The following is a 20,855-nucleotide window of genomic DNA, read 5'->3' on the forward strand; positions in this document are numbered from 1 at the left end:
TCCTTCAACCAACAGTGTGAAGCATGATCCTCAGAGACTGACTGGGAAGGGTGAATTTGATGTAAAAAGACATGACCAGTCTAGAGTATGTGGCAGCCACGGGTTTTCCCAGGGCAGCGGAGGCGCTTTTCCTGCCAGTGTGATAAGCTAGYAGATGAGGGGAAAAGGAAAAAAGAGAGGATTGATCTTTTTTTTTTTTCTTGAGAGAGAGAAAAATATTTCAACTGGAAAACACAGTTTTGAAAAATGTAACTGTATTAGGACCAAAATATTGAATCTAGTAATATTATGTGGTATTTTTTTGGAAGAAGGAAAATTAAAAATATCATTTTGGTACATAGATTGCATTTTTAAAGGTTGCATTTTTCCTTTCTAGAAATATTTAATAATTCTAATGCCACTGCATCTTTTAGCTTCCTGATTCAAAGAGATAATAACTTTAGAATGCCAAAAACCCATACTTGATAACAATTCTGCTTCCCAATTTCTCTATAGCCCTATATAATTTCTCTCTAACCCTCCAGCTGTAAGTTCCATAGGCTAATTATTTTTGCAACTGCTCCATTTTTATTGTGTTGAGATAAACCTTTTGGCAGGCCCAGTATTCCATTATATTTAATATGGAAAAGCAGAACCTTTCCAGTTGTGCAATCACAGAATTTTGCAATTTTTGATATTCACCTTGATATGGCAAATTTATACTGATTGGAATCAGCTGTTGAATCATTTGGCCGGCATTATGTAGACTGCACAACTCTTTTTTTTTTTTTTTTTTTTTCCCAGTCTCTGAGGGATCATATTAGCTATTTTAGAAAATGCAAATGTCTGAACAAAACTCTTAAAAAACAGAACTTTGGTAAGAGCTGCCTTTGTTTCCAAAGTATCTTTCCACTTCCCATACGCATGCAGCCCACTTCTGGGTATATATTTAAGGAGGAGACGGCTTCAGGGTGTTTGTACAATGAAACTGCCAAGAGTCARGGTTTCATTCAGTCACAAAATTGTGCCCTTAGACCATAATCTATGAAAACAACTACTAGGATAATTACGTGATTTGAAAAGATACCTAATAAAATAAACAACTTCACATCATCTCCGTAATAAAAACAATCTTGCTTTCAGAAAGCGCCTTTTATCTGAAGATTTCCAGGACCTCCGCGGCTGCCGGCGCTTTGCACGCGTCCGGTCGTACATCAGGATCTACCGAAGGCGCTGCGCTCCGGAGGGCAGGCGCCGGCGCCCGGCAGCAACGCGCCGCAGCCTACCGCGGCAGGGGGACCGCGGAAATGCATGCCTGCCGTCACCAGCGCCGTGCCTCAGAGACGATGCCGTGCTGTCTGTTGCAACCAGGCTCGCTGGCGAGGTCGTGTTTGTACCTAGAGCCGGTTCATCACTATTTCAAGCTCCGTCTTTACTGGAAGCCTCTGAGTGTCTGTTCGTATACACCACATCAGACTCGAAGTCTGTAGCTTGGGTATGAGGATTTCTCCCAGTCCCRTAGACTGGGCTACCCAGAAAGCCGCAGCCCATCACTTCATCTAGAAATAATTCTCCAGAACAGTTTTACCTCAAGAATTGCCCTTCCTAGTAGGGGATCGAAGTATATATAATGATGCCAAAAATACTTTTTTTTTTTAATAAGAAATTGAGAGATTGCTTACGTTTCTCTTAGTGTAATCCCAACACCATCATCCTGGCACAGCRCTACTTTATTTTCCACCTCCGTGTTTGCTGCTTTGAGGAAACACTGTTACGACTCTTTTTGTTGAAGGAGATGAACAAATCTCTAGACTTTTATGCAGAGATTAGCTAGTGGCTGCTCAGTCACAGCAGTGTCAACATCACAGCAGCGAGCCTTGGCCTGCCTAAGGTCTCGTTTTATTAGGACTTATGTTAGTGATTCATGGTGATACTTCAGACTTCCTTTTGGTGTCATATTCATAGCCAGGATATTCTGCTATTGCTCCATGTGGCTTCCACAAGTGAAAAGAAAAAAATAATGGAGAAATAAATTTCGGCACTCTCCGTTTCTCAAGCTTTGCACCTTTGCCGATTCTTTTTATACTCTTCAGTTTCCTACATGTTTGCTTTGCAGCAGATTTTCTTGTAAAGGAAAATTGCACTGCAAGTCATTAACACTTACATGAGGGCTTACAAAATGAGTGCAATAAACTGAGAATTGAGTGCCATAGTCATTCCTGGAATGTAATGACCAAAAGATGATGAGGTTTAATGTGTATAGATCTTAGACAGCCGCATTTTCAAATTTCCCAGAACCAGTCTTGGTAAAAGATACCACACTATTCCTGTTCCTTCAGGCTAATATTTTTCATGTTCTCTCTCACAACAGAGAGCTGCACAAGCTACACTTCCACTGGTATTTTTTAAAGTTATTCTTGTGGAGAACAAATAATTTCTGCCTGTTACATCCACATACTGTGAGTAAAGATGAGCACAGAAATGTAACCGAGAGTCTACTTATTATCCTGTTTTAACTGCATCTCAGAGGTAGATAATTGCCCTAGGCTTAGATTTTCTAAAAATTTATGTGTATCAAAAAGGATCTTGTACAGGCAAAAAGCAGCAAGTTGATTTTTCCAAGAGCAGCTTGCCATTTTAAGCAGTTGTTGGCTTAATAAGTGAAATAGCTTAGGGCTATATGCATGCCACAATGATTGCATTTTGTAAGAAAAGACTGTGCCTATGGGTCTCAGAGTTTCAGAGCCAAGACTAGTCATATTTGTGGTGCTTAAGTTGCAACCCCCAAGCTATTCTCACCACCATAGATAAGGGGTAGCTGATCATAGAATAAGACTGATTTTAAAATAACTAACCACAGCAAAATTAAAATGACCTAGTCAAGTAATACAAAGAGTTTGTGATTGACAACATAGCTGTTGTGTAGGCAGTAAATAGCATCTTATGCCCATAAGCTATTTTCTATCTGAAAGCCAAGAATAATGATCTGGCATCTGTCCTTCATGAGTGAGGCTTCAGTTTGAAATCTGCAACAGCTCCCTCCCAAATGCCTCTGGAGACAACAGCGATGGTGTGCTCACAGGTTGTGATTATATCACAGGATATATATTATATATATATATTTTTTCAGAAGTGTTTCTGTCTAGTGTAAACAACTGTACGGGGTTGAAATGGAAAGTTTTGCTCCTTACACTTGTGTTTAGATGGAGTTAGCTTACACTTGCATTTCCTTGGGATGGGTGGTGTGACAAGGTTATGCAGCATCAGCAGGTCCCCATCATAATTCAAGTGGCAGCTAAGATTTTGTTGAACCATAATCAAGTTAATTTTACCTAATGCCACAGATTTCAACCAGCTGCCAAGTTTTTCTATACAACTGCTTCCTGGTAAAGAAATACATGGAGTGTATGCACCCGGGATGCCTATGATTGAATTGTATGCATGCCAGGTATATATTCTGGGTAACGTGATACCTGCTGTGGTCTGTGTGCATTATGGCATAAAAGGTTGGGGTTCTGCATCATGCCCCAGATCTGCTACACAAGCTCTTGTTTGTTAGTTGGAAGGCTTTTTCTTTCTGCTATTATCTTACTAGGGACATGAAATGCCTGCAGAAGATATAAATTGATGACCATTTTCATTCCTTTTTTCACAGAATCACAGACTGTTTGAGGTGCAACGGGACCGCTGGAGATCTTCTGGTCCAACCCCCACCCCCTGCTCAAGCATGGTCACCTAAAGCAGGTTGCCCAGGACCCTAGATAGCTTTTGAATAGCTGCAAGGATTTGCTACTGAAGTAGCTACAAGGTACTGTTTATCACTGCATTCAATCACTATAACATTATTGGTCAATGCCCTCTTGTGCCACATTTTGCAAATATARTCACATAGGAAGACAAACTATTCCTACTGGGGAACCGATGCACAGTGAGAACAGCACCCTTCTCAGCGTCACTAGCTTGGCCTGTCGTAACAGCACATCTGCCTGTAGCACTTTGGAGGCCCTTTCCAGCACCTGAACTGGAAGACCATTCTGCTTTCCAAGAAGCAATAGGAATCAAGAAATGCTAGTAAGCATAAGATTTCTACTTTTTTTTTTCTCCCTAATATATGCTGGAATGCAATATGATTAACAGAAAGCTCTTGGAATGTGTCAGATGACTTTGTAGAAAGCACAATGCTGCCTCTTTCGGGACTGGTATGTTTTCTGATGTTGTGAGTTTTCCACCTTTTTTTTTAAGTAAAAAGGAGAATTGCAACTTCCTTTACACCAATACATTAGCATAATACGTTCCTGCCTTCAGGTACTGTATGTCATTGTTATGAGTACATTTTGACATCCCTCACACTTCCAGCACTCCAAAGATCCATGACAGAGCTGAATGAAAACTTTTTTTTGACTTGGCAGGAGCAGTAAGAACACATAAAATCCGCCAGCTGTCAAGGATGTAAATGGTGATTTTGTTTCACTTTTTTAATGAATTAAAGCAGGATTGAAATCTGTCCAAAGACAGCATGTTTGGCCTTGCAAGGAAAGAAAAAAATGAAAGGGAGGGATTTTTTTCTCTTTTGGCACTTAGGCTCAATACAGTGTTTATTCTTGGTAGCACAGTATAGGACAGAACTATTCTAGTGAAAGAGCCCTAGCCTTGGCTGTCGGATGTAAGACACCTCAGCAGGGTCTAGTTTCAAGAGACAAAGCATTTACGTATGGAAAACAAAAAGCCTGTGCCTCATTTCAAGTTGGGTGCCTGAAAAATGCAGCACCCATTACTGCTTTGGAGAGTTGGTAGAAATAATTTTGTGTGTTATTAAATTATAGTCACATTGGAGCCAAACTAGTATCTGAGGTTTTGTGCCTTTCTTCTTACAAATGATGGTTTTGTTGCTGCCTTACCGATAACACATTTTGGGGGGTGTCTTTCACTTGAAGGCCTGGCATTTGACTCTCTCTCAGCCTTGGAGCATGGTTGTTCTCTCTAGTTTGCTGGTTGCAAAATCTAAGAACGACACAGGTTGGACCTTCCGGGAAATGTTCTGAGTGCTCACGTTTACCCTGTATGTTCACAGCACCCTTCTCTGGGGAGAAAAATTGGTATCCTAAGCTCATCTGTGTTCTGTATCCTTAACATGCACTTCTTGCTATTAAAAGGTTAGCTTCACTCCAAAGCTTGCTTGGGAAAATGGGCTATATTTTATAAATTATCTTCAATTAACTTCTCATTTGCCTTCTTAGCTTCTTAAATTTTGCACTTGAARCACCTCTGACTGTTACCCATGACTCAGTGATATGTGAGGTGTGTTGCCTTTCACTCTGTGGCTTGTGCCTAGGACTTTCCGGTGATCTCCCACTCTAGAACTAGCCAGTATCAGACTATGGCTGTAGGTAATCTGAATACTTTAGAGACTGAACAGCAATTGTCTTCAATAACACAAGCAGGGAGGAATGAAATCCCTTCTTCTGGAAAATGTAGCATCCTGCATAAAGATAATTTAATATTGATTGATGGATGAAAAATCACCCTGGAAGAACAGCTAAGATTCAGGCACTAACCAAACACAAAGCAAGCACATCTGGACTTCTGCAGGCTGATTTGGTCTTTTGTGAAGTGCAGAAGTTTCCAGTGTGCCTGTCCAGAGGTGCACTGTGTAGATTAATTCTTGCAAAGATTTACAAACAGGCTTAAATTTATACTTTGTGAATAGACTTATTAATTCAGTGTGGCTTCTCAGGCCATGCTGTACTTCAGCCACATGGTTTAGACAAAATAAAAGTGAACATATTTGTTCAGACAAAACAAAAGCGAATCCTAACTTTTTGCCAAAACTCAAGATGAACCTGAATTTCTGAAGAAAAAGTGTAACTCCCTTTTCCTCCCCTCGTCTCTCTTTCAGCCTCCTAATACCTTGGCACCTAGTCACTGTAGCTGGAACAGAAAGACTCTTCTCAGATTTCCAGCCTGTCTTCAAGTAGGAAGTATAGAAAATCTTGCAGGAAAGCCTAATCTTATGAGCTTTCCAGGCAGATTTTCTGAATAAAGAGAGTCTTATACATTTCAGATATTTACTAAGTCTTCCGAGGATCTTCCATCCCCAGCTTTAACATAATTCTTGAGACATAACATGTAATTACAAGATGAAAGGCTGCTAAACCCTACAACCACTTTGGTAAACTTGGAAGGATTGTAGATGATCAGAAATATATTGAAAGTGGGAAATAATATATTGAAGCGGGAAAGTGGGAGAGGGAGGAACTCTCCTTTGTTTGAAGAGAAATYTTCATTTACAGCAGCGTACAAGTTAATTGCAGCACTTATTTAAAATAAGTAATAAATGAGAGTGGTTACCCCGTACGAAGAAATATGGGCAGCTTAGCAATTTGATGTAAGTTGTAACATTTTCCTCCCCAGACTTACTCCTTTCTTCTGCAGCAGAGGAACAAAACTAATAAGCTAATGGGTACATGTCAAGTCTTCTCTACATGAAGCCAAAATAAATACCATCATACAAAACCTCCTTAATCTGCAAAATTATTTTCATCCTATCATCATTATATAGGCCCAAGAAGTAGGCAAACATGCAAGAATCTCGCTTTTGCACTTACGTAAAAATCAAAGCAGAAGAGCAGTTAGACAGAGTTTGGGGTTCCCCCTTTTTTGGTGCTGTGAAGACTATTGCCAGAGTTTGAGGGCTGCTCTTAGCCTTCTACCGTCCTCCTGTCCTCCACAAGGGTTCTGCTTTAGACCTCCTTCCCAGCAGCCCAGGTCGCCAGCCTGTTGTACCATGGAGGAGTTTAAAGACTGTGAGCGAGTTAGGTGCTCACATCCCATGGGAAAATGCACCTTTGARAAAGAGCGGGCGAAAGCCGGGAAGCCCCGAGCTGGAGGAGCAGCYGCTGGCGCCTGGTGGCAGCACTGCTACCGTCCCGGCCGCCGCGGAGACCACCCGGGCCTGGGACCCCTTCCCGTGCCGCACGGCAGCGCGTTTCGTGCCACGAGCGCGCAGTGTTGGGGTGCGGGGAACAAGTCAACGGTGATTATTTACTCACCTGCTGACGGGGCGATTTGCGCTGTATTAYGAATGTTTTAGGTTTCCTCACGTACCGCGGGAAAAGAGCTGCTGGCTGCGGTGCTCGGGCTGCCCTTATCGCTGCAAACAAGGTGTGTGGCAGTTTCCGACATGGGGCCCTGGCACTTAGCCCTGCCTAATCCTTTCTAATGAACACTTTGCTGATGCAAATCAGTCTGCAGCGCTCTATTTAAGGTAAAATACTGAGAATCTGTTAATTAGCTGTGCCTGTACGATAGACTTGGCTAAAATAAAGACTGCAGCGTAAACGCGAGTTGAAAATAACTGCAAATTAATACATGCTTCTAATTAGCTTGGGAAGATGTTTCGGAGGAGAAATTTTTCTGTACTAATGACCTTTTCTTTGTGTAATTATGAAAAGAAAAATAACTTAATCYTACTCTTTTCTCTGAAAGTAGCTCAAAACAGCGAAATGTTAGCACTGTTTTCAAATAGGGCTTTCTGTTCCTTTAAACTTTCTTTCTTTCKAAATGCAGGAAAGAACATAAGGTAACACTGAGTGTTTTGCCAGTTAGAAAACATTTAGAAAGTGTGAGAAAGTGGAGAAAAAATTCACATCCTTAAACTTTGTCAYTGTTTTTCAGCTGGAAAAATATTGGAAAGCAGAAAGACATTTCTTTTTTTATACATTCTTAATTTGTTGACTGTTTCCATAGGAGAACCATTATCTCCTAGAAAAGATATTCCACTGAGAGTCTTTCCAACAAAAACTAGTGCTTTCTAGCAATCTCTAGTCACATGACTCAATATCATTTCTGTTTTCTGGTTGATAAACATAGCATTTATCAGGTTGGATATTTACATCTAAAGACAATCAGCTAAAAGTAAGACCTTGGCCAGGTAGATCCTCYTAAGCATAGTAATTGGTCTTCCATTTTTGCTATTAGTGCGTTTTTTAAATTAGTTTTAAATATGGGCTTGCACACAAACCTGAGGCAAATACTGCTTTCTTAGGACCATATGCACTTAAAAACCAGCAATATTTTCAAGTGTAAGGTAATAAGCAGCGCATACACCAAAACCAAATTTACAACTTGAATAGCTATTCACTAACTTTTTGCTTCAGTTTTCCAGCTCTAGTAATTCTTATTTTGTTGTTTTTAATACTTATTAATTTTTTCTAGTATGGCTTATCAATTAAAAGTCTCTCGCTACAAAAAATAAAAAAGACTTCCTTAGCTGTTGACCTTCCTCACTATCATACGACTTTGCTTGATGGCCCTTCCCACTCCCATTGGCAAATTATCCTAATCAAATAATAACTGGARAATCTAGTGATTCAAAAGCATTTTGCACATCCTTTTGCTCAAGCCACTGTTTGCAAATTATTGCACAAGTTGCCATGCTTTCCCCTTACTCTACCAGAGGCTATTGCTTGAAAGATCCAGTTCCTGTAAAAACAATCATAGGTCAAAAACTGAGTGAGTGATGGAAAGACCCATTTAAGTCATGTATTTTTTGGCATAGAACCACTGAGAGTACATAATCTGTATAAATGTTAGCTTTCTAAATAAACATAACTTCTGATTGCATGAAAGCAGGGAATAAAGTTGAAACTTGTTCCTTTCATTAAGCAATCTTCCCAAACCAGTGCTTGTTTTGTTCTAAACAGCCATAAATCTTGACAAATAACAATAAACAAATAGCAACAATAGCAATGAAGCCAACGGAGCTACCATAGCCATTTTACCTTTTTCCTTTCCTGAAGTACAGAAATATTTTGTCAACTACGTGACTCAAATTGCAGTGCGAGAATGGCAAAGACTCTAGGCAATGCGTCGATGTTGACATTTTGTGTTGATCTTAGGYGGCGTGTGCCAGTATTCCTATGCCTCCAAGCAGTCCTGGGGACAGTGTCTGAATTTCATCTGTCGATGCTTGCGGGATTTTTTAAGGACGTCAACTTCCTACCTGGGATCTAGGAAGGTAATGCTCTTTTGGCAAAAGAGAGCTGCTGACAGCAGCCACCGTTCAGTAGTTTGTCCGGTCTTGACTCATCTCAATGCTACAATAGTCTAAGCTGGAGCTCTTTTGTTTTCCTTTTGCTGTTGCAATTCACCATGATGTCACTGACCTTCTTTTAGCATGGAAAGCACAGCAGGAGCATTCTATTTATGTGCTGAAAATAGCCTGGAAAGCAAAGAGGTTAAAAATAAACTGGATTCACCTAAATCAATTATAAAAATCAGATTCCAGATCGTTAATGCGCTGAAGTGTTTTTGAAAGAGATGAAAAAGTGGAAAGTTTTACTATATACCCCACTATAAATGCCTTAAAAACTGTCTTACCTAGTAATATGCAAAGGAAGACAGTACARTGTGGATGGGAGAACACACAGATAGACAGCATTTTTCTGTGTTAAAATGCAGCTGTGGGATCCATTCCACTTCTTCCTCCCTATGCTTTTTTTGATGTAAATAGGTGATCTTGCATAAGGAGGCCAACATCTCCAATGTTTCTGTGGCAAAGTTCTTCATTTTTACTAGCAWTAAAAATAAAATACATCAGAATTAATTCAATACTTTCGTTGGACAATACTTAAGTAGCTGATAGAGTACATCCTTCATGAAAAATAATGTATGTGCAATAGGTATGCAGAAYATATCTTTTCTGCTTCTTTTCCCACACCTGCATCCATACATACCCCATTTCTTCCTAGGAATATTGCTGATCAATCCCATGCTGCCATTCTGGGAACCATAGCATACATGATGAGCAGTGTTCTCTACTGCAGAGGCTCACAGACCTGCTGTGTTTGTGGCCCACATGAAACACATCTCCTCACTCACRTTGCAGCTTGTTTGCTGGTACATGGCATGCTTTGCCCTCTTCTCCAACCCATGAGAAATTCTCTTGCTCATAACTTTCCAGCTACCACCTTGGGACAGATGAAGCAATGTTCCTGGAATACAGATGTCTTGTAAGTGAAAAACACAGACAAAAATAATACTCCAAAATAATCAAGAAACAAACATCTGCTGTGTCCATTGGCAGTCTGCACACTGGAGAATGTATTTGTCACTCAGTAGTTTGTCTGAGGCAAAGATACTACATATGTCTAATTTTTACAATTACACTAAAATGATTTCCTCCTTGTCACATAATGCTAAAACATAACTCAGTTACACTGGCCATTTTAAAATGACAATTTTTTCAGACTAGTCTATACGGTGCTTGCAGTAGCATAACCTTAGCTGATGAGTGTACACACATTTTCTTCCTCATGTATAAGCACAGCAGACACAGTCCAGGGATTTGAAGGACTCCAGCATTCAGTGTGTAGTGTTCACAAAAAAACAAACCAAAACAAAACAAAGCCCTACCTCATTCATTGAAAGCCTTGTAATGACTACAGTAAAGTTTCCGGCACTTCAGCATGATTGACAGGAGTCTGTTCATGGTCTGGCATAAGTGCATCCTGATGAAGTTGTTGCCTTAGTGGTCACGGAAGGTCATCTTTTATGTCTTCACTCCCTTGTAAATAAGGTTTTAGGTAGTTCTCCTCCCACTTTCGTGTCTACACATGATTTCATAGTTTATTAAATGTTTGGTGGCTTTCATTGTATCGCAGCTTTTTGTTGACTGCCATGCAGGCTTTGCTAAAGCGCATCTTGATTTGCAACTGTGAGAGAAGGACTGGGGTTAGGGCAGACTTTGACCCATGATCTCTCTTGTCACACGGAAGATGTGCAGAAAGAAAGRGATAAGGATTAGCAGATACAGCCTGTTGCTCTGCTTCCATTCASAGCTCAGAGCCAGCAAAGCTGCGTAGTGTACTGATCACTGCTTTTAGCTCTACCAAGCCAATAATCCCCTCTTTATACTTTCTGSCGTAAGCAACCATCAAGGAGCCCATCTCTATCTCACCCAGCAGACAGAGTCCCTTTGGCCAGGAGCCTTGCACAACCTTTCCAGTTCCATAAAACAGGATAATAGCAGCCCRCTCTTAATTTTGCCTACTGCCAGAGGTACATAAACCAGGTACAGGATCTCCACAAAGTAATTTAGGGCCATTTATAAAAGGTAAAATAAAGCAGAGTGAAGTATACCTTTATTGAATAGCTAAAACCGTGTCATTATGCATTTTGCAAAGTCAACGGAAAGCAACACAATGCCATTCATCTACCTTTATATATTATTTAAATACCCCGAAAACTGTATTGCATGCAAGTTCTCATTACTAAGTGTTTCTTCAATGATCACCTAGTCTTATTATGTTAGACCACTGAATACTGAAATATCTCAGTAGTGTTTCTTGATTCTTCCTTGTTTTGACAATCACTTAAATATTCAGAAATACCAAAAATCTCTGAAAGTATTTCTAACATTTCATAAAATATTCTGAGACTCTTGTCAGCATGACAAACTGCTTGAATATCATTGATAAAACATGATTAAACATCATTTTCTCCAAATTAAGTCACATTTCCATTTTTTTTGAAGTAAAAATGATATTCAGATGAAAACACCCCAATCTATAGATGACCTGAAAGTTCAAAATTGCCCTAGAGACCTTGACTTCAACCAAAGCAGATGCTGTAATAAACTTACACACAMAAAAACTTCAACAGATTTGTTCCAGCATCCTACAGCTAGACTCCTATTTACTGGAAACTCCCTACCTTTGGTAATGCTTATCAGTTGCTATAATAAGTACACAGTTGCCTGCAGGCATAGTTCTCATTTAATAGAAGCTCTGAGAGTGTTTGTGAATTTTTTGCATTGTCTTTCAATAGCCCCTAAACTAAACAGGAGTAATAAATCCATCCTTTATCCTTGTTTTGTTRTTAAATGTTTCTGTTGGATCTTTTTCTGAGACATTTGAACCTTTCTGATGGAGCTTCAGTCATTGTAACAAGTCTTAAGCTAATATACTCTTCTTAAGGAAGGGGGTTATAAACTTAAAGGTATAATGGCTTTGCAGCTCTCTGTAAGACACAAAATCATACTCAACACTACTGAACACTCCCTATGCAAAACTCTAAACACTTGTTATTCCTGGCGCTTTGACCTCCTCTCAATATTGTTTAGAATTTGAAGTAAATTTAAAGGATTTAAATTATGCATTGTATCTATATTTCTTGTGTGCATATATAGATAGAGAGCGAATAGATCATCACGTAAGATACAAGAATAACAATATACAGAAAGAATGCTTTATCTGGCAACACTTGGACAATATGAGGACAGGAACTCTGGAGACCTGAAGGTAGCGAGAGCCCTGGATGTGCTTCAGYGTGGATGCGGATGGGAGCTCCGTGTCATGGCACCTGACTTGATACAGCCCTCAGGAGTGGGGTAGACCAGTCAATCAAACTTAACACCATTTTAGTTCTCAAAAATTAAACTGATTACTATTTTATTCAATCAAACTGGAAGAAGATATGGCAGTATATACCAGTTTAGCTGAAGCTACACTAGCAGATTGCCCTACCTGTTCCAGTGAACAKGGAGCAGAAACACATTCAAAGGCAGGCAGGGCCTTAGCTTCCCAAAGCTTTTTCAAAAAAATCAGATTCTAGTGCTGTCTGAGATAACTAGTGAACCCACAGGAAGATCTAGAACACTTTTTGCTGTGTGTATCACCAACAATATTCCCCAGAAAAGCTCTGCTTTTCAAGTACTAAGGGAAAACCCAGAGTTTCTGAGATCTYAGACTAAAACTCTAGTGGCAGCAGTTGGGAAGGACCTATTCCCAGGAAAATCAGATCTAAAAATTGTTGAYAGAAAGTAAATGTAGTCCTTGTGCTTTAACTTCTGCATTCATTTTCTGACCCTGTGAAACTGTAATTTAAAATATGTTCTTTCATTTTATTGGCTTTCAGTAGTCATCTAGATATTTAGTCCAATTTGAAAAAGCTAATAGCTGCGTGGTATTTTAATGTTCAAAATCTCAGCATGTCTATAATGTTTTCGTTTGTGCCATTATTTTTCACTGACAGGTAAGGGGAGGTTTTGACACTGTTAATATAACAYAGGGTGTTAATCTTATAATCGCCCTGTCAGCACTTTGTGTCAGGGTGTTAATGACCACCTTTCAGCCACTCAGAGTTGCCTGCCAATAAAAATAGTACCGGCACCTATCCAACCAGCAGCTATTCAGCTACTTTGCTTTTTCCCCAAAGAATAAATAGAAAATTTCACTAGCCATGTGGCTATAAAGACGCTCCTCTCTACTTACTCATTTCCTTTTCCTTCTCTGCACCCGCTGGCAGAAAAAACAACTTCGACACTGAGTCTTTCTAATGTATTTTGCATGCTTTATTTTAAAATGTACAAATTATTTCTCAAGTTTTAAATAAACATAACACCTTGGACAGGATAAAAMCAGAGTTTTTAATAGTGAGAAGCACAATTATTTACTGCAGTGCTTACCATCCTCATTGCAAAGACAAATGCTGTAATTCTGTAATTTCTCAATGGTTAAGATGGGTCCTTATTTTTTCTTCTGCACAGGAGAGGGGCTTTTCCAGYTTCCTGGCAGAAGGAATTGCACAATTCCAGATGACTTACTTTATATGCCTAMAGGAATTTTATTGCAAAAATAACAAAGGAAGACAGAAAGAGGGAGAGCACACATTCAAAATAATAAACAAAGAATAATAAACATTCCTACAGTGTCCTTAAGAACTCCAGATGTAGCTTCATCCCCCTGCAAGGCCTGCCTGCGATGCATTCAGACGTTTTCCATGGGCTGCACTAGACCTCGCAGAAAACCTTACCCTCAGATTTGRTGAACCCCCTGGAACATTTAAGGGCTGTTACACACTGCAGGACCTGTGAGTAAGTGCCAGAGTAAGTGCTTACTTGCCCTCTGAAAGACTGTAYGGTCTCAGACAAAATCCATGCAAAGAAACTCAGCTGGCTTCCTTCAAAGATCCTGTTGCCCAATACTGTGGTCCTTGTCACCTGATGTCTGATGATGAATATCCTTCTCCTCCTCTTATAATGCATCTTCCACCTTCTGTATTTAGGGTACTAATCACAAAATCCCATGTATATTTAATTTAAAAACAACTGCAGATTAGCTTTTAATCAAGTGCAGGAAGGTCAACTAGCAAAAGAAAAGTAATGTCAGAGCTATGATGAAATCCTCATACTGCAGCCAGTTTACTGCTCTTGTAATCTTGTCGGGTTTGTTTTTTTACTTACATTCTTACAGGCCTCCTTTAATCAAGTGATGTGGCTGATCGGCTGGGGCTGGCTCCGGCATCATGTGCTGTCCATCTGGATTTTATACATTTTGCATTTCCCAACGGAAAAGAAACAGACGTACTACACAAATAATTAGAATTCAGACCCAAAAAAGTAACATTTTGTTCCTAGAGAAAAATTTGTTTCTCATGTGGGATTTTAATGCAGAGTAAAAAAAGTAGCAAAGCTTAAATAATCACCAGTTTCCATGTCATACAAAGCCAAAGATGCAGTCAAAATTATTTCTGTATTAAAACAAGCAGAATTTACTTAGCTTTTACTTACYACATTTTACAATAAGCATGAATGTTGGAATCTCTATTACCTTGGCTCTTAGATGCGCAGATTGACGTTCATTATATCAGTAGATAGGAAACTGTACTTTCTCCAGTTTTTCCATAATATTTTATCTATTTTGCAATAGCAAAATGAATGTGAAAGGTCAGATACAAAATAGAGCAAGATATGCTTCACCTTGCATGCTACAATCAGTATTTAATATGGAGAACAAATATTATTTCTGAAAATAAAATAATGGAATTGGGTGCTAAATATAACAGACTATGAGAAGATCCACCACTGACACAGAAAAAAATGTAGTCAATCAAGCACTCTCTACTGAGATCATCACTTGATGCAACTCATAACAGTCACTGGAAGGTGGACTGTCGGTCCATTTAAACAGATTAACTCTGATCCAGAATATCGTATCTAAGGTCCTCATTGGCGTAATTCTAAATATTTGTGCAATTGTAGTGAYGCCATTGGGCAGGCACTTTTATATGTGTTATATACTTAGCTTCAAAGTGCTTGCGGGGTCACAGGTATAGAAAATAGTGATTTAGTTCATTTCAGTAGCTCTCCTAGCCCTGCCACAGACCGGGTGACTCAAGCAGCTTGCCATTCTGCTTCAGTCTGCATTATTTGCCATGACTGCATGAAGTGCAATAGATGCATCTGAACTTTTAACACTGACCTKATCTGTGGAGCTGTACGTGATTTTCTTCTGCATCCCGGTGAGTTCGTGCATGTCATCTCCTGAGGTGTGAGCCAAAAATTGTTCCTTTCCACTTCACAAATCTTTTGAAGTGTGATGGTGCATGATGGGCAAACCCCAGGCTTATTTATCCCTATAGCATTCCTCAACCAAGACAGAATATAGTTGAGTAAAGAAAATCCTTAGGATACAGGAGGTTTATCACTACTTAAATCAAAAGATAAGTTTATCCTACACTGTTTTTCTTCTTGTTTTACCTCTTACAAGGGGGACTCATAGAAATACCTGTACCTGGCAAGAAAGAACATCATCATCTTCAAAAGAACATTTGGTCAGCTTGTTACAATGGTGAATATATATTAAAATCTCCATATATGTACAGACACACTCAGATATGTATATGTACATATAGCTATATATACACACAAATGAAATGTGACATGTACATAAGTGCATCTGTGTGTGTGTATATATATGTGTGTGTGTGTGTATGTGTGTAAATAGCCTTTCCAYCTGCATATCTCAGAGAACTATTAATTGCTCACTTTACCCAGATATGCCTGCCAGGCAAATCTCCCATCCTAGTCATTAGCTATGCCGAGATCTTGGAGCTTCATGTGTTGGTGAGACTGAGCAGGTCAGTATAGTTCAAAATGAAGAGGTCCAAGACTCCTGTCCAAACAGCTGTGTTTCGTATTTGAATTTTAGCCTTGTGAGCTGTAAAAATCACAGACTCCATGTTCCCCAAGGAAGTCTTGCATAAGCTTTTTTTCTCAATTAGTGGGACAGAGAAAGTAAAAGGTCCRGACTTCAATTGACCTTGGAACATTAAAAGTAAATGGTCAAGGCTCCCTTAGACATGTGTGTGTGTATATAAGTCCTGTTAACAATAATGGGAATAACATGTGCATCTTGAGGGTCAAAAAATAACCCCAAAGTAAGCAAATCAGGAGAAGCCAAGAACAATCAAACTTTGTTATATTTTTAAATTTTGCCAAGACAATAGTTACTCCAGAATTATTTTATAAATCTGTCCATCTGTGATGGGATTTCATCTCCCAGTAGAACATAGTTATTTCCCAGCTTTTCAGTGGCTTAGTTTTGATAAGTGAAGCAAGCCTCCAAGAACTCTTGTGCAAAAAGGAAGCAGCTGTTTGCAGAGATGAGATGTTGTGGTTAAGGAAACCTCCTGGGAGCATTATGATAGGCACAGTACTTAAAAACTGGAGAGATGCAAGAAGGCAAAGGAGGGAATGCTGTTTAATTTTGTGATCTCTTCTGCCTGGTGGGAAGGTGGTTTAGAAAGATTATGTGAATTTGATTTGATAGATTTAAAGACAGAAGTTCTTCATTGACGGCCCAAGTGGTGCTAACACAAGCATGCCCCTTCGCACTTTGTTGCTGGCATGCAGCGAATCGTCTAGTAGGGGAAGAGTCRAAAGTTCATCCTCTTTGTCTTTAAACACTTGATTGCACCTAAAGTTTCAGTAAGCAGTAATTTTGTGGGAATTTTTTAAGATATTGACATTTTGCCAGTAAAATTTGGACTGAGGGCCATAAACCAATTTTTATAAGTTACTGTTCAATATAGCCTTTGGCTGATCATAGCTTTCAGTCACCACCACCCTGCATTTGACTGAATTGGCTAAATGGAGAGCTGAGCTTCTAAAGCCTATCTGTAGCCTCTCTGTACCCCTGTAGCCTATCTATACAAGCTGTATTAAGAGAAAACTAACAGAGGCTTGGCTGATTCCACGAGGAATCTACGAAAACGTTAGCCAGACCTTCAGCATCTTGTCAATAAAACTTAGAGCCATCCAGTCTCCTTGCTGTCATTCCCCAAAGAGATTATCAGCATTGGCACAAGGTCCATAGGGCAAGATTGGAATTTGTTACCTGACTGAATTATCACTATGAGAGACTGGTGGACTACAGGAGGCTATTTCATATAGGACTTTTGCAGAGTGGCTGGGGAGGAGGAAAGCTCTCTTCTGTTTCTTTGTTCAAAAGGTAGTTGTAAAGAGGAGGAAAATAGCCAAGCCAATAAAGACCTACCAAATAGAAATGTAGACCAAAAATAAAAAGGGTGTGCATCTGAGACCATGCAGTTGGCCATATATTTCCAATACTCCAACAAAGCTGCACCATACATGTGAACTCTATATAAAAAATAACCCAACATAAAATAGGAAAAAAAATACTTTGTGTCCTCAAGAATCAATAAAGTCAGCAAAAACACCTGTTTTATCTCCACTTACCACAAGTAGATAGAATTTGTGTTAGTGTATACAGACACACATATATGCAAATATACATACACAGACACAAATATGTAGATTTTCATTTCTCCTCTCAGACCTTTTCCAAGGTCTGCACACCACTCCAATCCTGCCATCTGCATTAGCTTTAGATGTCAGTACTTGTGTCAAACATTCTGTAGCGAACAACATTTTCTCTGTAAGTGTCAAGCTCTGTCTTCAAGTCTAGGTGAACCTGGACAACCAGTAACAACTATTTATTAATATTGCTATAGAGATAATACTTAGCTTTCCCAAATAAAATATAGGGTCCGCAGAGCTAAAAAACAAATACAGGCAATGGGTGGGGTAAAGATCCCGTCTCTTGGCATTACCTCACATTACTAATCTATATGTACTGCAGAGTACAGGCTTTTTTCATATTCAAAGCTCTAGCAGTTACTACAACAAGGTGACGTGTCCGTGAGAGACCAGCACCATCTGAGACTGGTCACCAAGTTATCACCCACTTAAATGTTTTGCAATGAGTTGATCATTCTTAATAATCTTGGATCATGGCCATCAGTCTCAGGCATCTTCTCTTAAATAAATCAACACATTGAGCATTTGCCTGGGAAATAAAAGAGCACAAATTTAGTTGTAGAAGACTTTCAATTCAATCTGTTGCAGCTATTCACAGTAAACACTTACCTGGACAAGGTGATTCCTCTATACTGGTCTTAAAAGCTTATTTTTATTTTATGTATTTCTTTCTTTAAGGAGAAAATACAGTCTTTTGAGACTATGATCTGGAGAAGAAGGAACTACCTCCAGCTTTGTCAAGCATTGCAATCATGAAAAATTAGGTCATTTCCCTTTGTTTCCATTCTCCTTCCTGCCATTCTGCTGTGTTACTTTTGGTCATGCCTATGAGGCAAATACTAACAAGGTTATTTTTCAGCAAGTTGCAAAGACTTCTGTTCTCCAGCTAGTTGCCCCGTAATCACTTTGTTATGTGTAACTGGTCATTCAAGTCATATCATAGTTTTGGCTGGCTGAGCACATGATTGCAGTGTTACTAATTTCAGCATTAATAAATGCTTCTCCCTATTTTCAGGTTTGTAAAAACTGGTGTGTATGTATAGAAACAGAAATTTAGATATTTCTTCAGTGTCAGTGAGAACAGAACCTAACTCACCTGAATATTTGTGAATTCTCGTATCTAATCCTTTCAATTCAGTTACACAATCACACAGCTTTTAAAAAATATTCACTCTCTTCCAGCTCTAGCAGTCTGCATGTGTTACATCACTGGAATTCGCTTTTGTTTCTTGAATAATCAGCATTTTGTTTCCATTATTTACATAACACTTTAGGAGAATCTATAAACACAAGACATCTCACTGGTTGTTAGAATAGTATTATTTATTATAACTAAATGTTTATCTAATATATTCAATCATCTTTTTTTTCACTTAATTTAAGATCATCCATCACCATCGAACAGTAGTTGCCTGGTAAATTAAATAACAGACTGAACTTCATTTTGAAAGAATAAGAAACGTGCATACCTTTAAATTAAAGTGTTGGCTCCTCAGAGCAATGGATTATCCTGCCCTGTGCTTGCGCAGTGTCTCAATGTCATGCTGAAATTTGATCAGAACRTTTTGGTGTTATTGCAATACATCGGTTAAATAATAAACTAGAACAAAAAAAAGTGCCTTACCAGATATTGATGTGTTCTTTAATTTTGACAGCTCCTGACTTGTATAAATGATAAAGAAGTATTTTGAAGAATTTGAAAACATAATCCAGAGAAGCTGCTCGGTGTGAGGAAAAGAGTGACCCTGGAAAAACTGACTGTTTCTACGGACAAACTTGGTAATTAGGTTCCTGAGTGTCTTCCTTTCACCATTTGCAAACAAGACTAATTTCCAAATGGAGCTCTGAGATTACAAACCTGCTTTTAGTTTGGGCATGTAGAGGGGAAACTCTTTCTTACCGCAATTTGGAAAGCACTGGAAAAATAAGGATGGCCCTACAATGCTGTAGAACTATAAACATCTGCCAGAGAAGAGCAATAATTAAAGACTGCCCACCACCATGCGTAATGACATTTCTCTTTTCTGTTTACCATATTTTTTATAAATATTCACTAAGTGTTTATTTGTAAGGCTTTGGTTAGCACTTCCTGTACACCATAAAATTTCATTGACTTCAATGGGCATATTACAGGATGCCAGTTCAGGCCTAAATTCTTGAATTAGGTATTGAATATTTCTTCATATCTGAATAGAAACCTGTTAGTGTATTTCCTGATCTAAGTATCAAGGCCTCTGGTTAATATTTACATTGGAAGTTAAAATCCTCAATCAAAACAGATTTTCTAAAAAAACACAACTGCTTTGGAAATTCTGGACTCAGATTTATAACAGTTCATCAATTCTCTGCAGTTTTGAAGCTCACATAAAAAACCTGAGGTCTGAATCAAAGCTGGTTATCTGTTCCTTTTGCATGCAAAAGCAAGTAGCCCAAAGTTACTAGTGGTATTTTCCTTCCTATAATTTTTGCCAATCTCAGTAAGGCATGTTTATTACAAACTTTTACAAATTATATGCTAACATAAACCCAAGCTAAGTCCTTGTCTGTAATAAATTCTAGTGCTACTAGTATTAAGTCTTCTAAAATATAGCTCATAAAAACGTATGAGTTGAAATAGAGTCATTTCAAAGGTAGTTTAGGTTGTTATGTCTTCAACACACAACTGAAAGATCTGTGATTGCTGAGTAGAACAGGTTTCCTTTAGCCTGTTTCTATTTTCTGAAACGGCCTCTGGAAATACTGTTAGAGCTGGGTCAAGGATTAACCTTATTAGATTTTCTGATTTCTGTCAGTCCCGACAATAGGAAAAAGACATGTAGGGACAGCTTTGTCCAATTTCTCTCATCAAAATGAGCTTCTTTTGCCAATTATCTGTATAGATCCTAGTTTGTGCTTGTGCAAAATGATACATTATTAAAAATTTCTACCAAAATGTGTAGGATAAGTGATTATTTAGGACCCGAATCATCTTTCTGGACTTAGACTCCATAATAAGCCATTTTCCAAGCCCAAATCTGCACCTAGAGGTGCAATAACAGCATAAGTAATTGACTGAAAGTTCTTTATTTGTCTTTTTTTCCTGCTTGTTCTGTTCCAACATGACATGAGGTGGGATGGGAATGAAGAGTGTGCCTATTTCAGTCCCAGGGAAGATTTAGGAGTCTTTCAGTCTTCTTGGTAGGAAATGAATTAGGACTTTACGATTCAGTCATTTTACGATGTTTAGAATTACCTGGTCTGCAAAAGTAGCTCTAGT

At 38.9% G+C, this 20,855-nt stretch overlaps 3 long non-coding RNA genes across 6 annotated transcripts in view; 1 reads left to right on the forward strand and 2 right to left on the reverse strand.

Annotated features, from left to right (window-relative positions):
- The window catches only part of LOC146584874 (uncharacterized), a 144,996-nt gene extending 140,175 nt beyond the window's left edge, over window positions 1-4,821 (forward strand). For both annotated transcript variants that reach the window (XR_014898112.1, XR_014898113.1), the window contains one exon: window positions 3,635-4,821. This is a non-coding gene — a long non-coding RNA (uncharacterized LOC146584874). The remainder of the gene's footprint in view (window positions 1-3,634) is intronic.
- Window positions 4,822-7,250: 2,429 nt separating this feature from the next.
- Window positions 7,251-14,427, reverse strand: LOC146584875 (uncharacterized). 3 transcript variants are annotated; one of them, XR_014898116.1, is made up of 5 exons: window positions 14,222-14,427; window positions 13,445-13,546; window positions 9,714-9,971; window positions 9,358-9,551; window positions 7,251-9,199 (listed from the first exon to the last, which is right to left on the reverse strand). It is a non-coding gene; the product is annotated as an uncharacterized LOC146584875 (long non-coding RNA). The 3 variants fall into 3 exon arrangements; XR_014898114.1 differs by having other exon boundaries at window positions 13,445-14,427; XR_014898115.1 differs by lacking the exons at window positions 13,445-13,546; window positions 14,222-14,427 and adding an exon at window positions 10,393-10,735.
- A 3,332-nt stretch (window positions 14,428-17,759) lies between these two features.
- LOC146584876 (uncharacterized) overlaps window positions 17,760-20,855 on the reverse strand; it is a 9,784-nt gene continuing 6,688 nt past the window's right edge. The window contains exons 3-5 of the long non-coding RNA XR_014898117.1: window positions 19,069-19,143; window positions 18,696-18,879; window positions 17,760-18,128 (exon numbers count right to left, since the gene is read on the reverse strand). This is a non-coding gene — a long non-coding RNA (uncharacterized LOC146584876). The remainder of the gene's footprint in view (window positions 18,129-18,695; window positions 18,880-19,068; window positions 19,144-20,855) is intronic.

This window comes from Rhea americana, unplaced genomic scaffold (genome assembly GCF_003343005.1).
Source record: "Rhea americana isolate MKP2758 unplaced genomic scaffold, rheAme1 scaffold_89, whole genome shotgun sequence".
Taxonomy (NCBI): Eukaryota; Metazoa; Chordata; class Aves; order Rheiformes; family Rheidae; genus Rhea; species Rhea americana.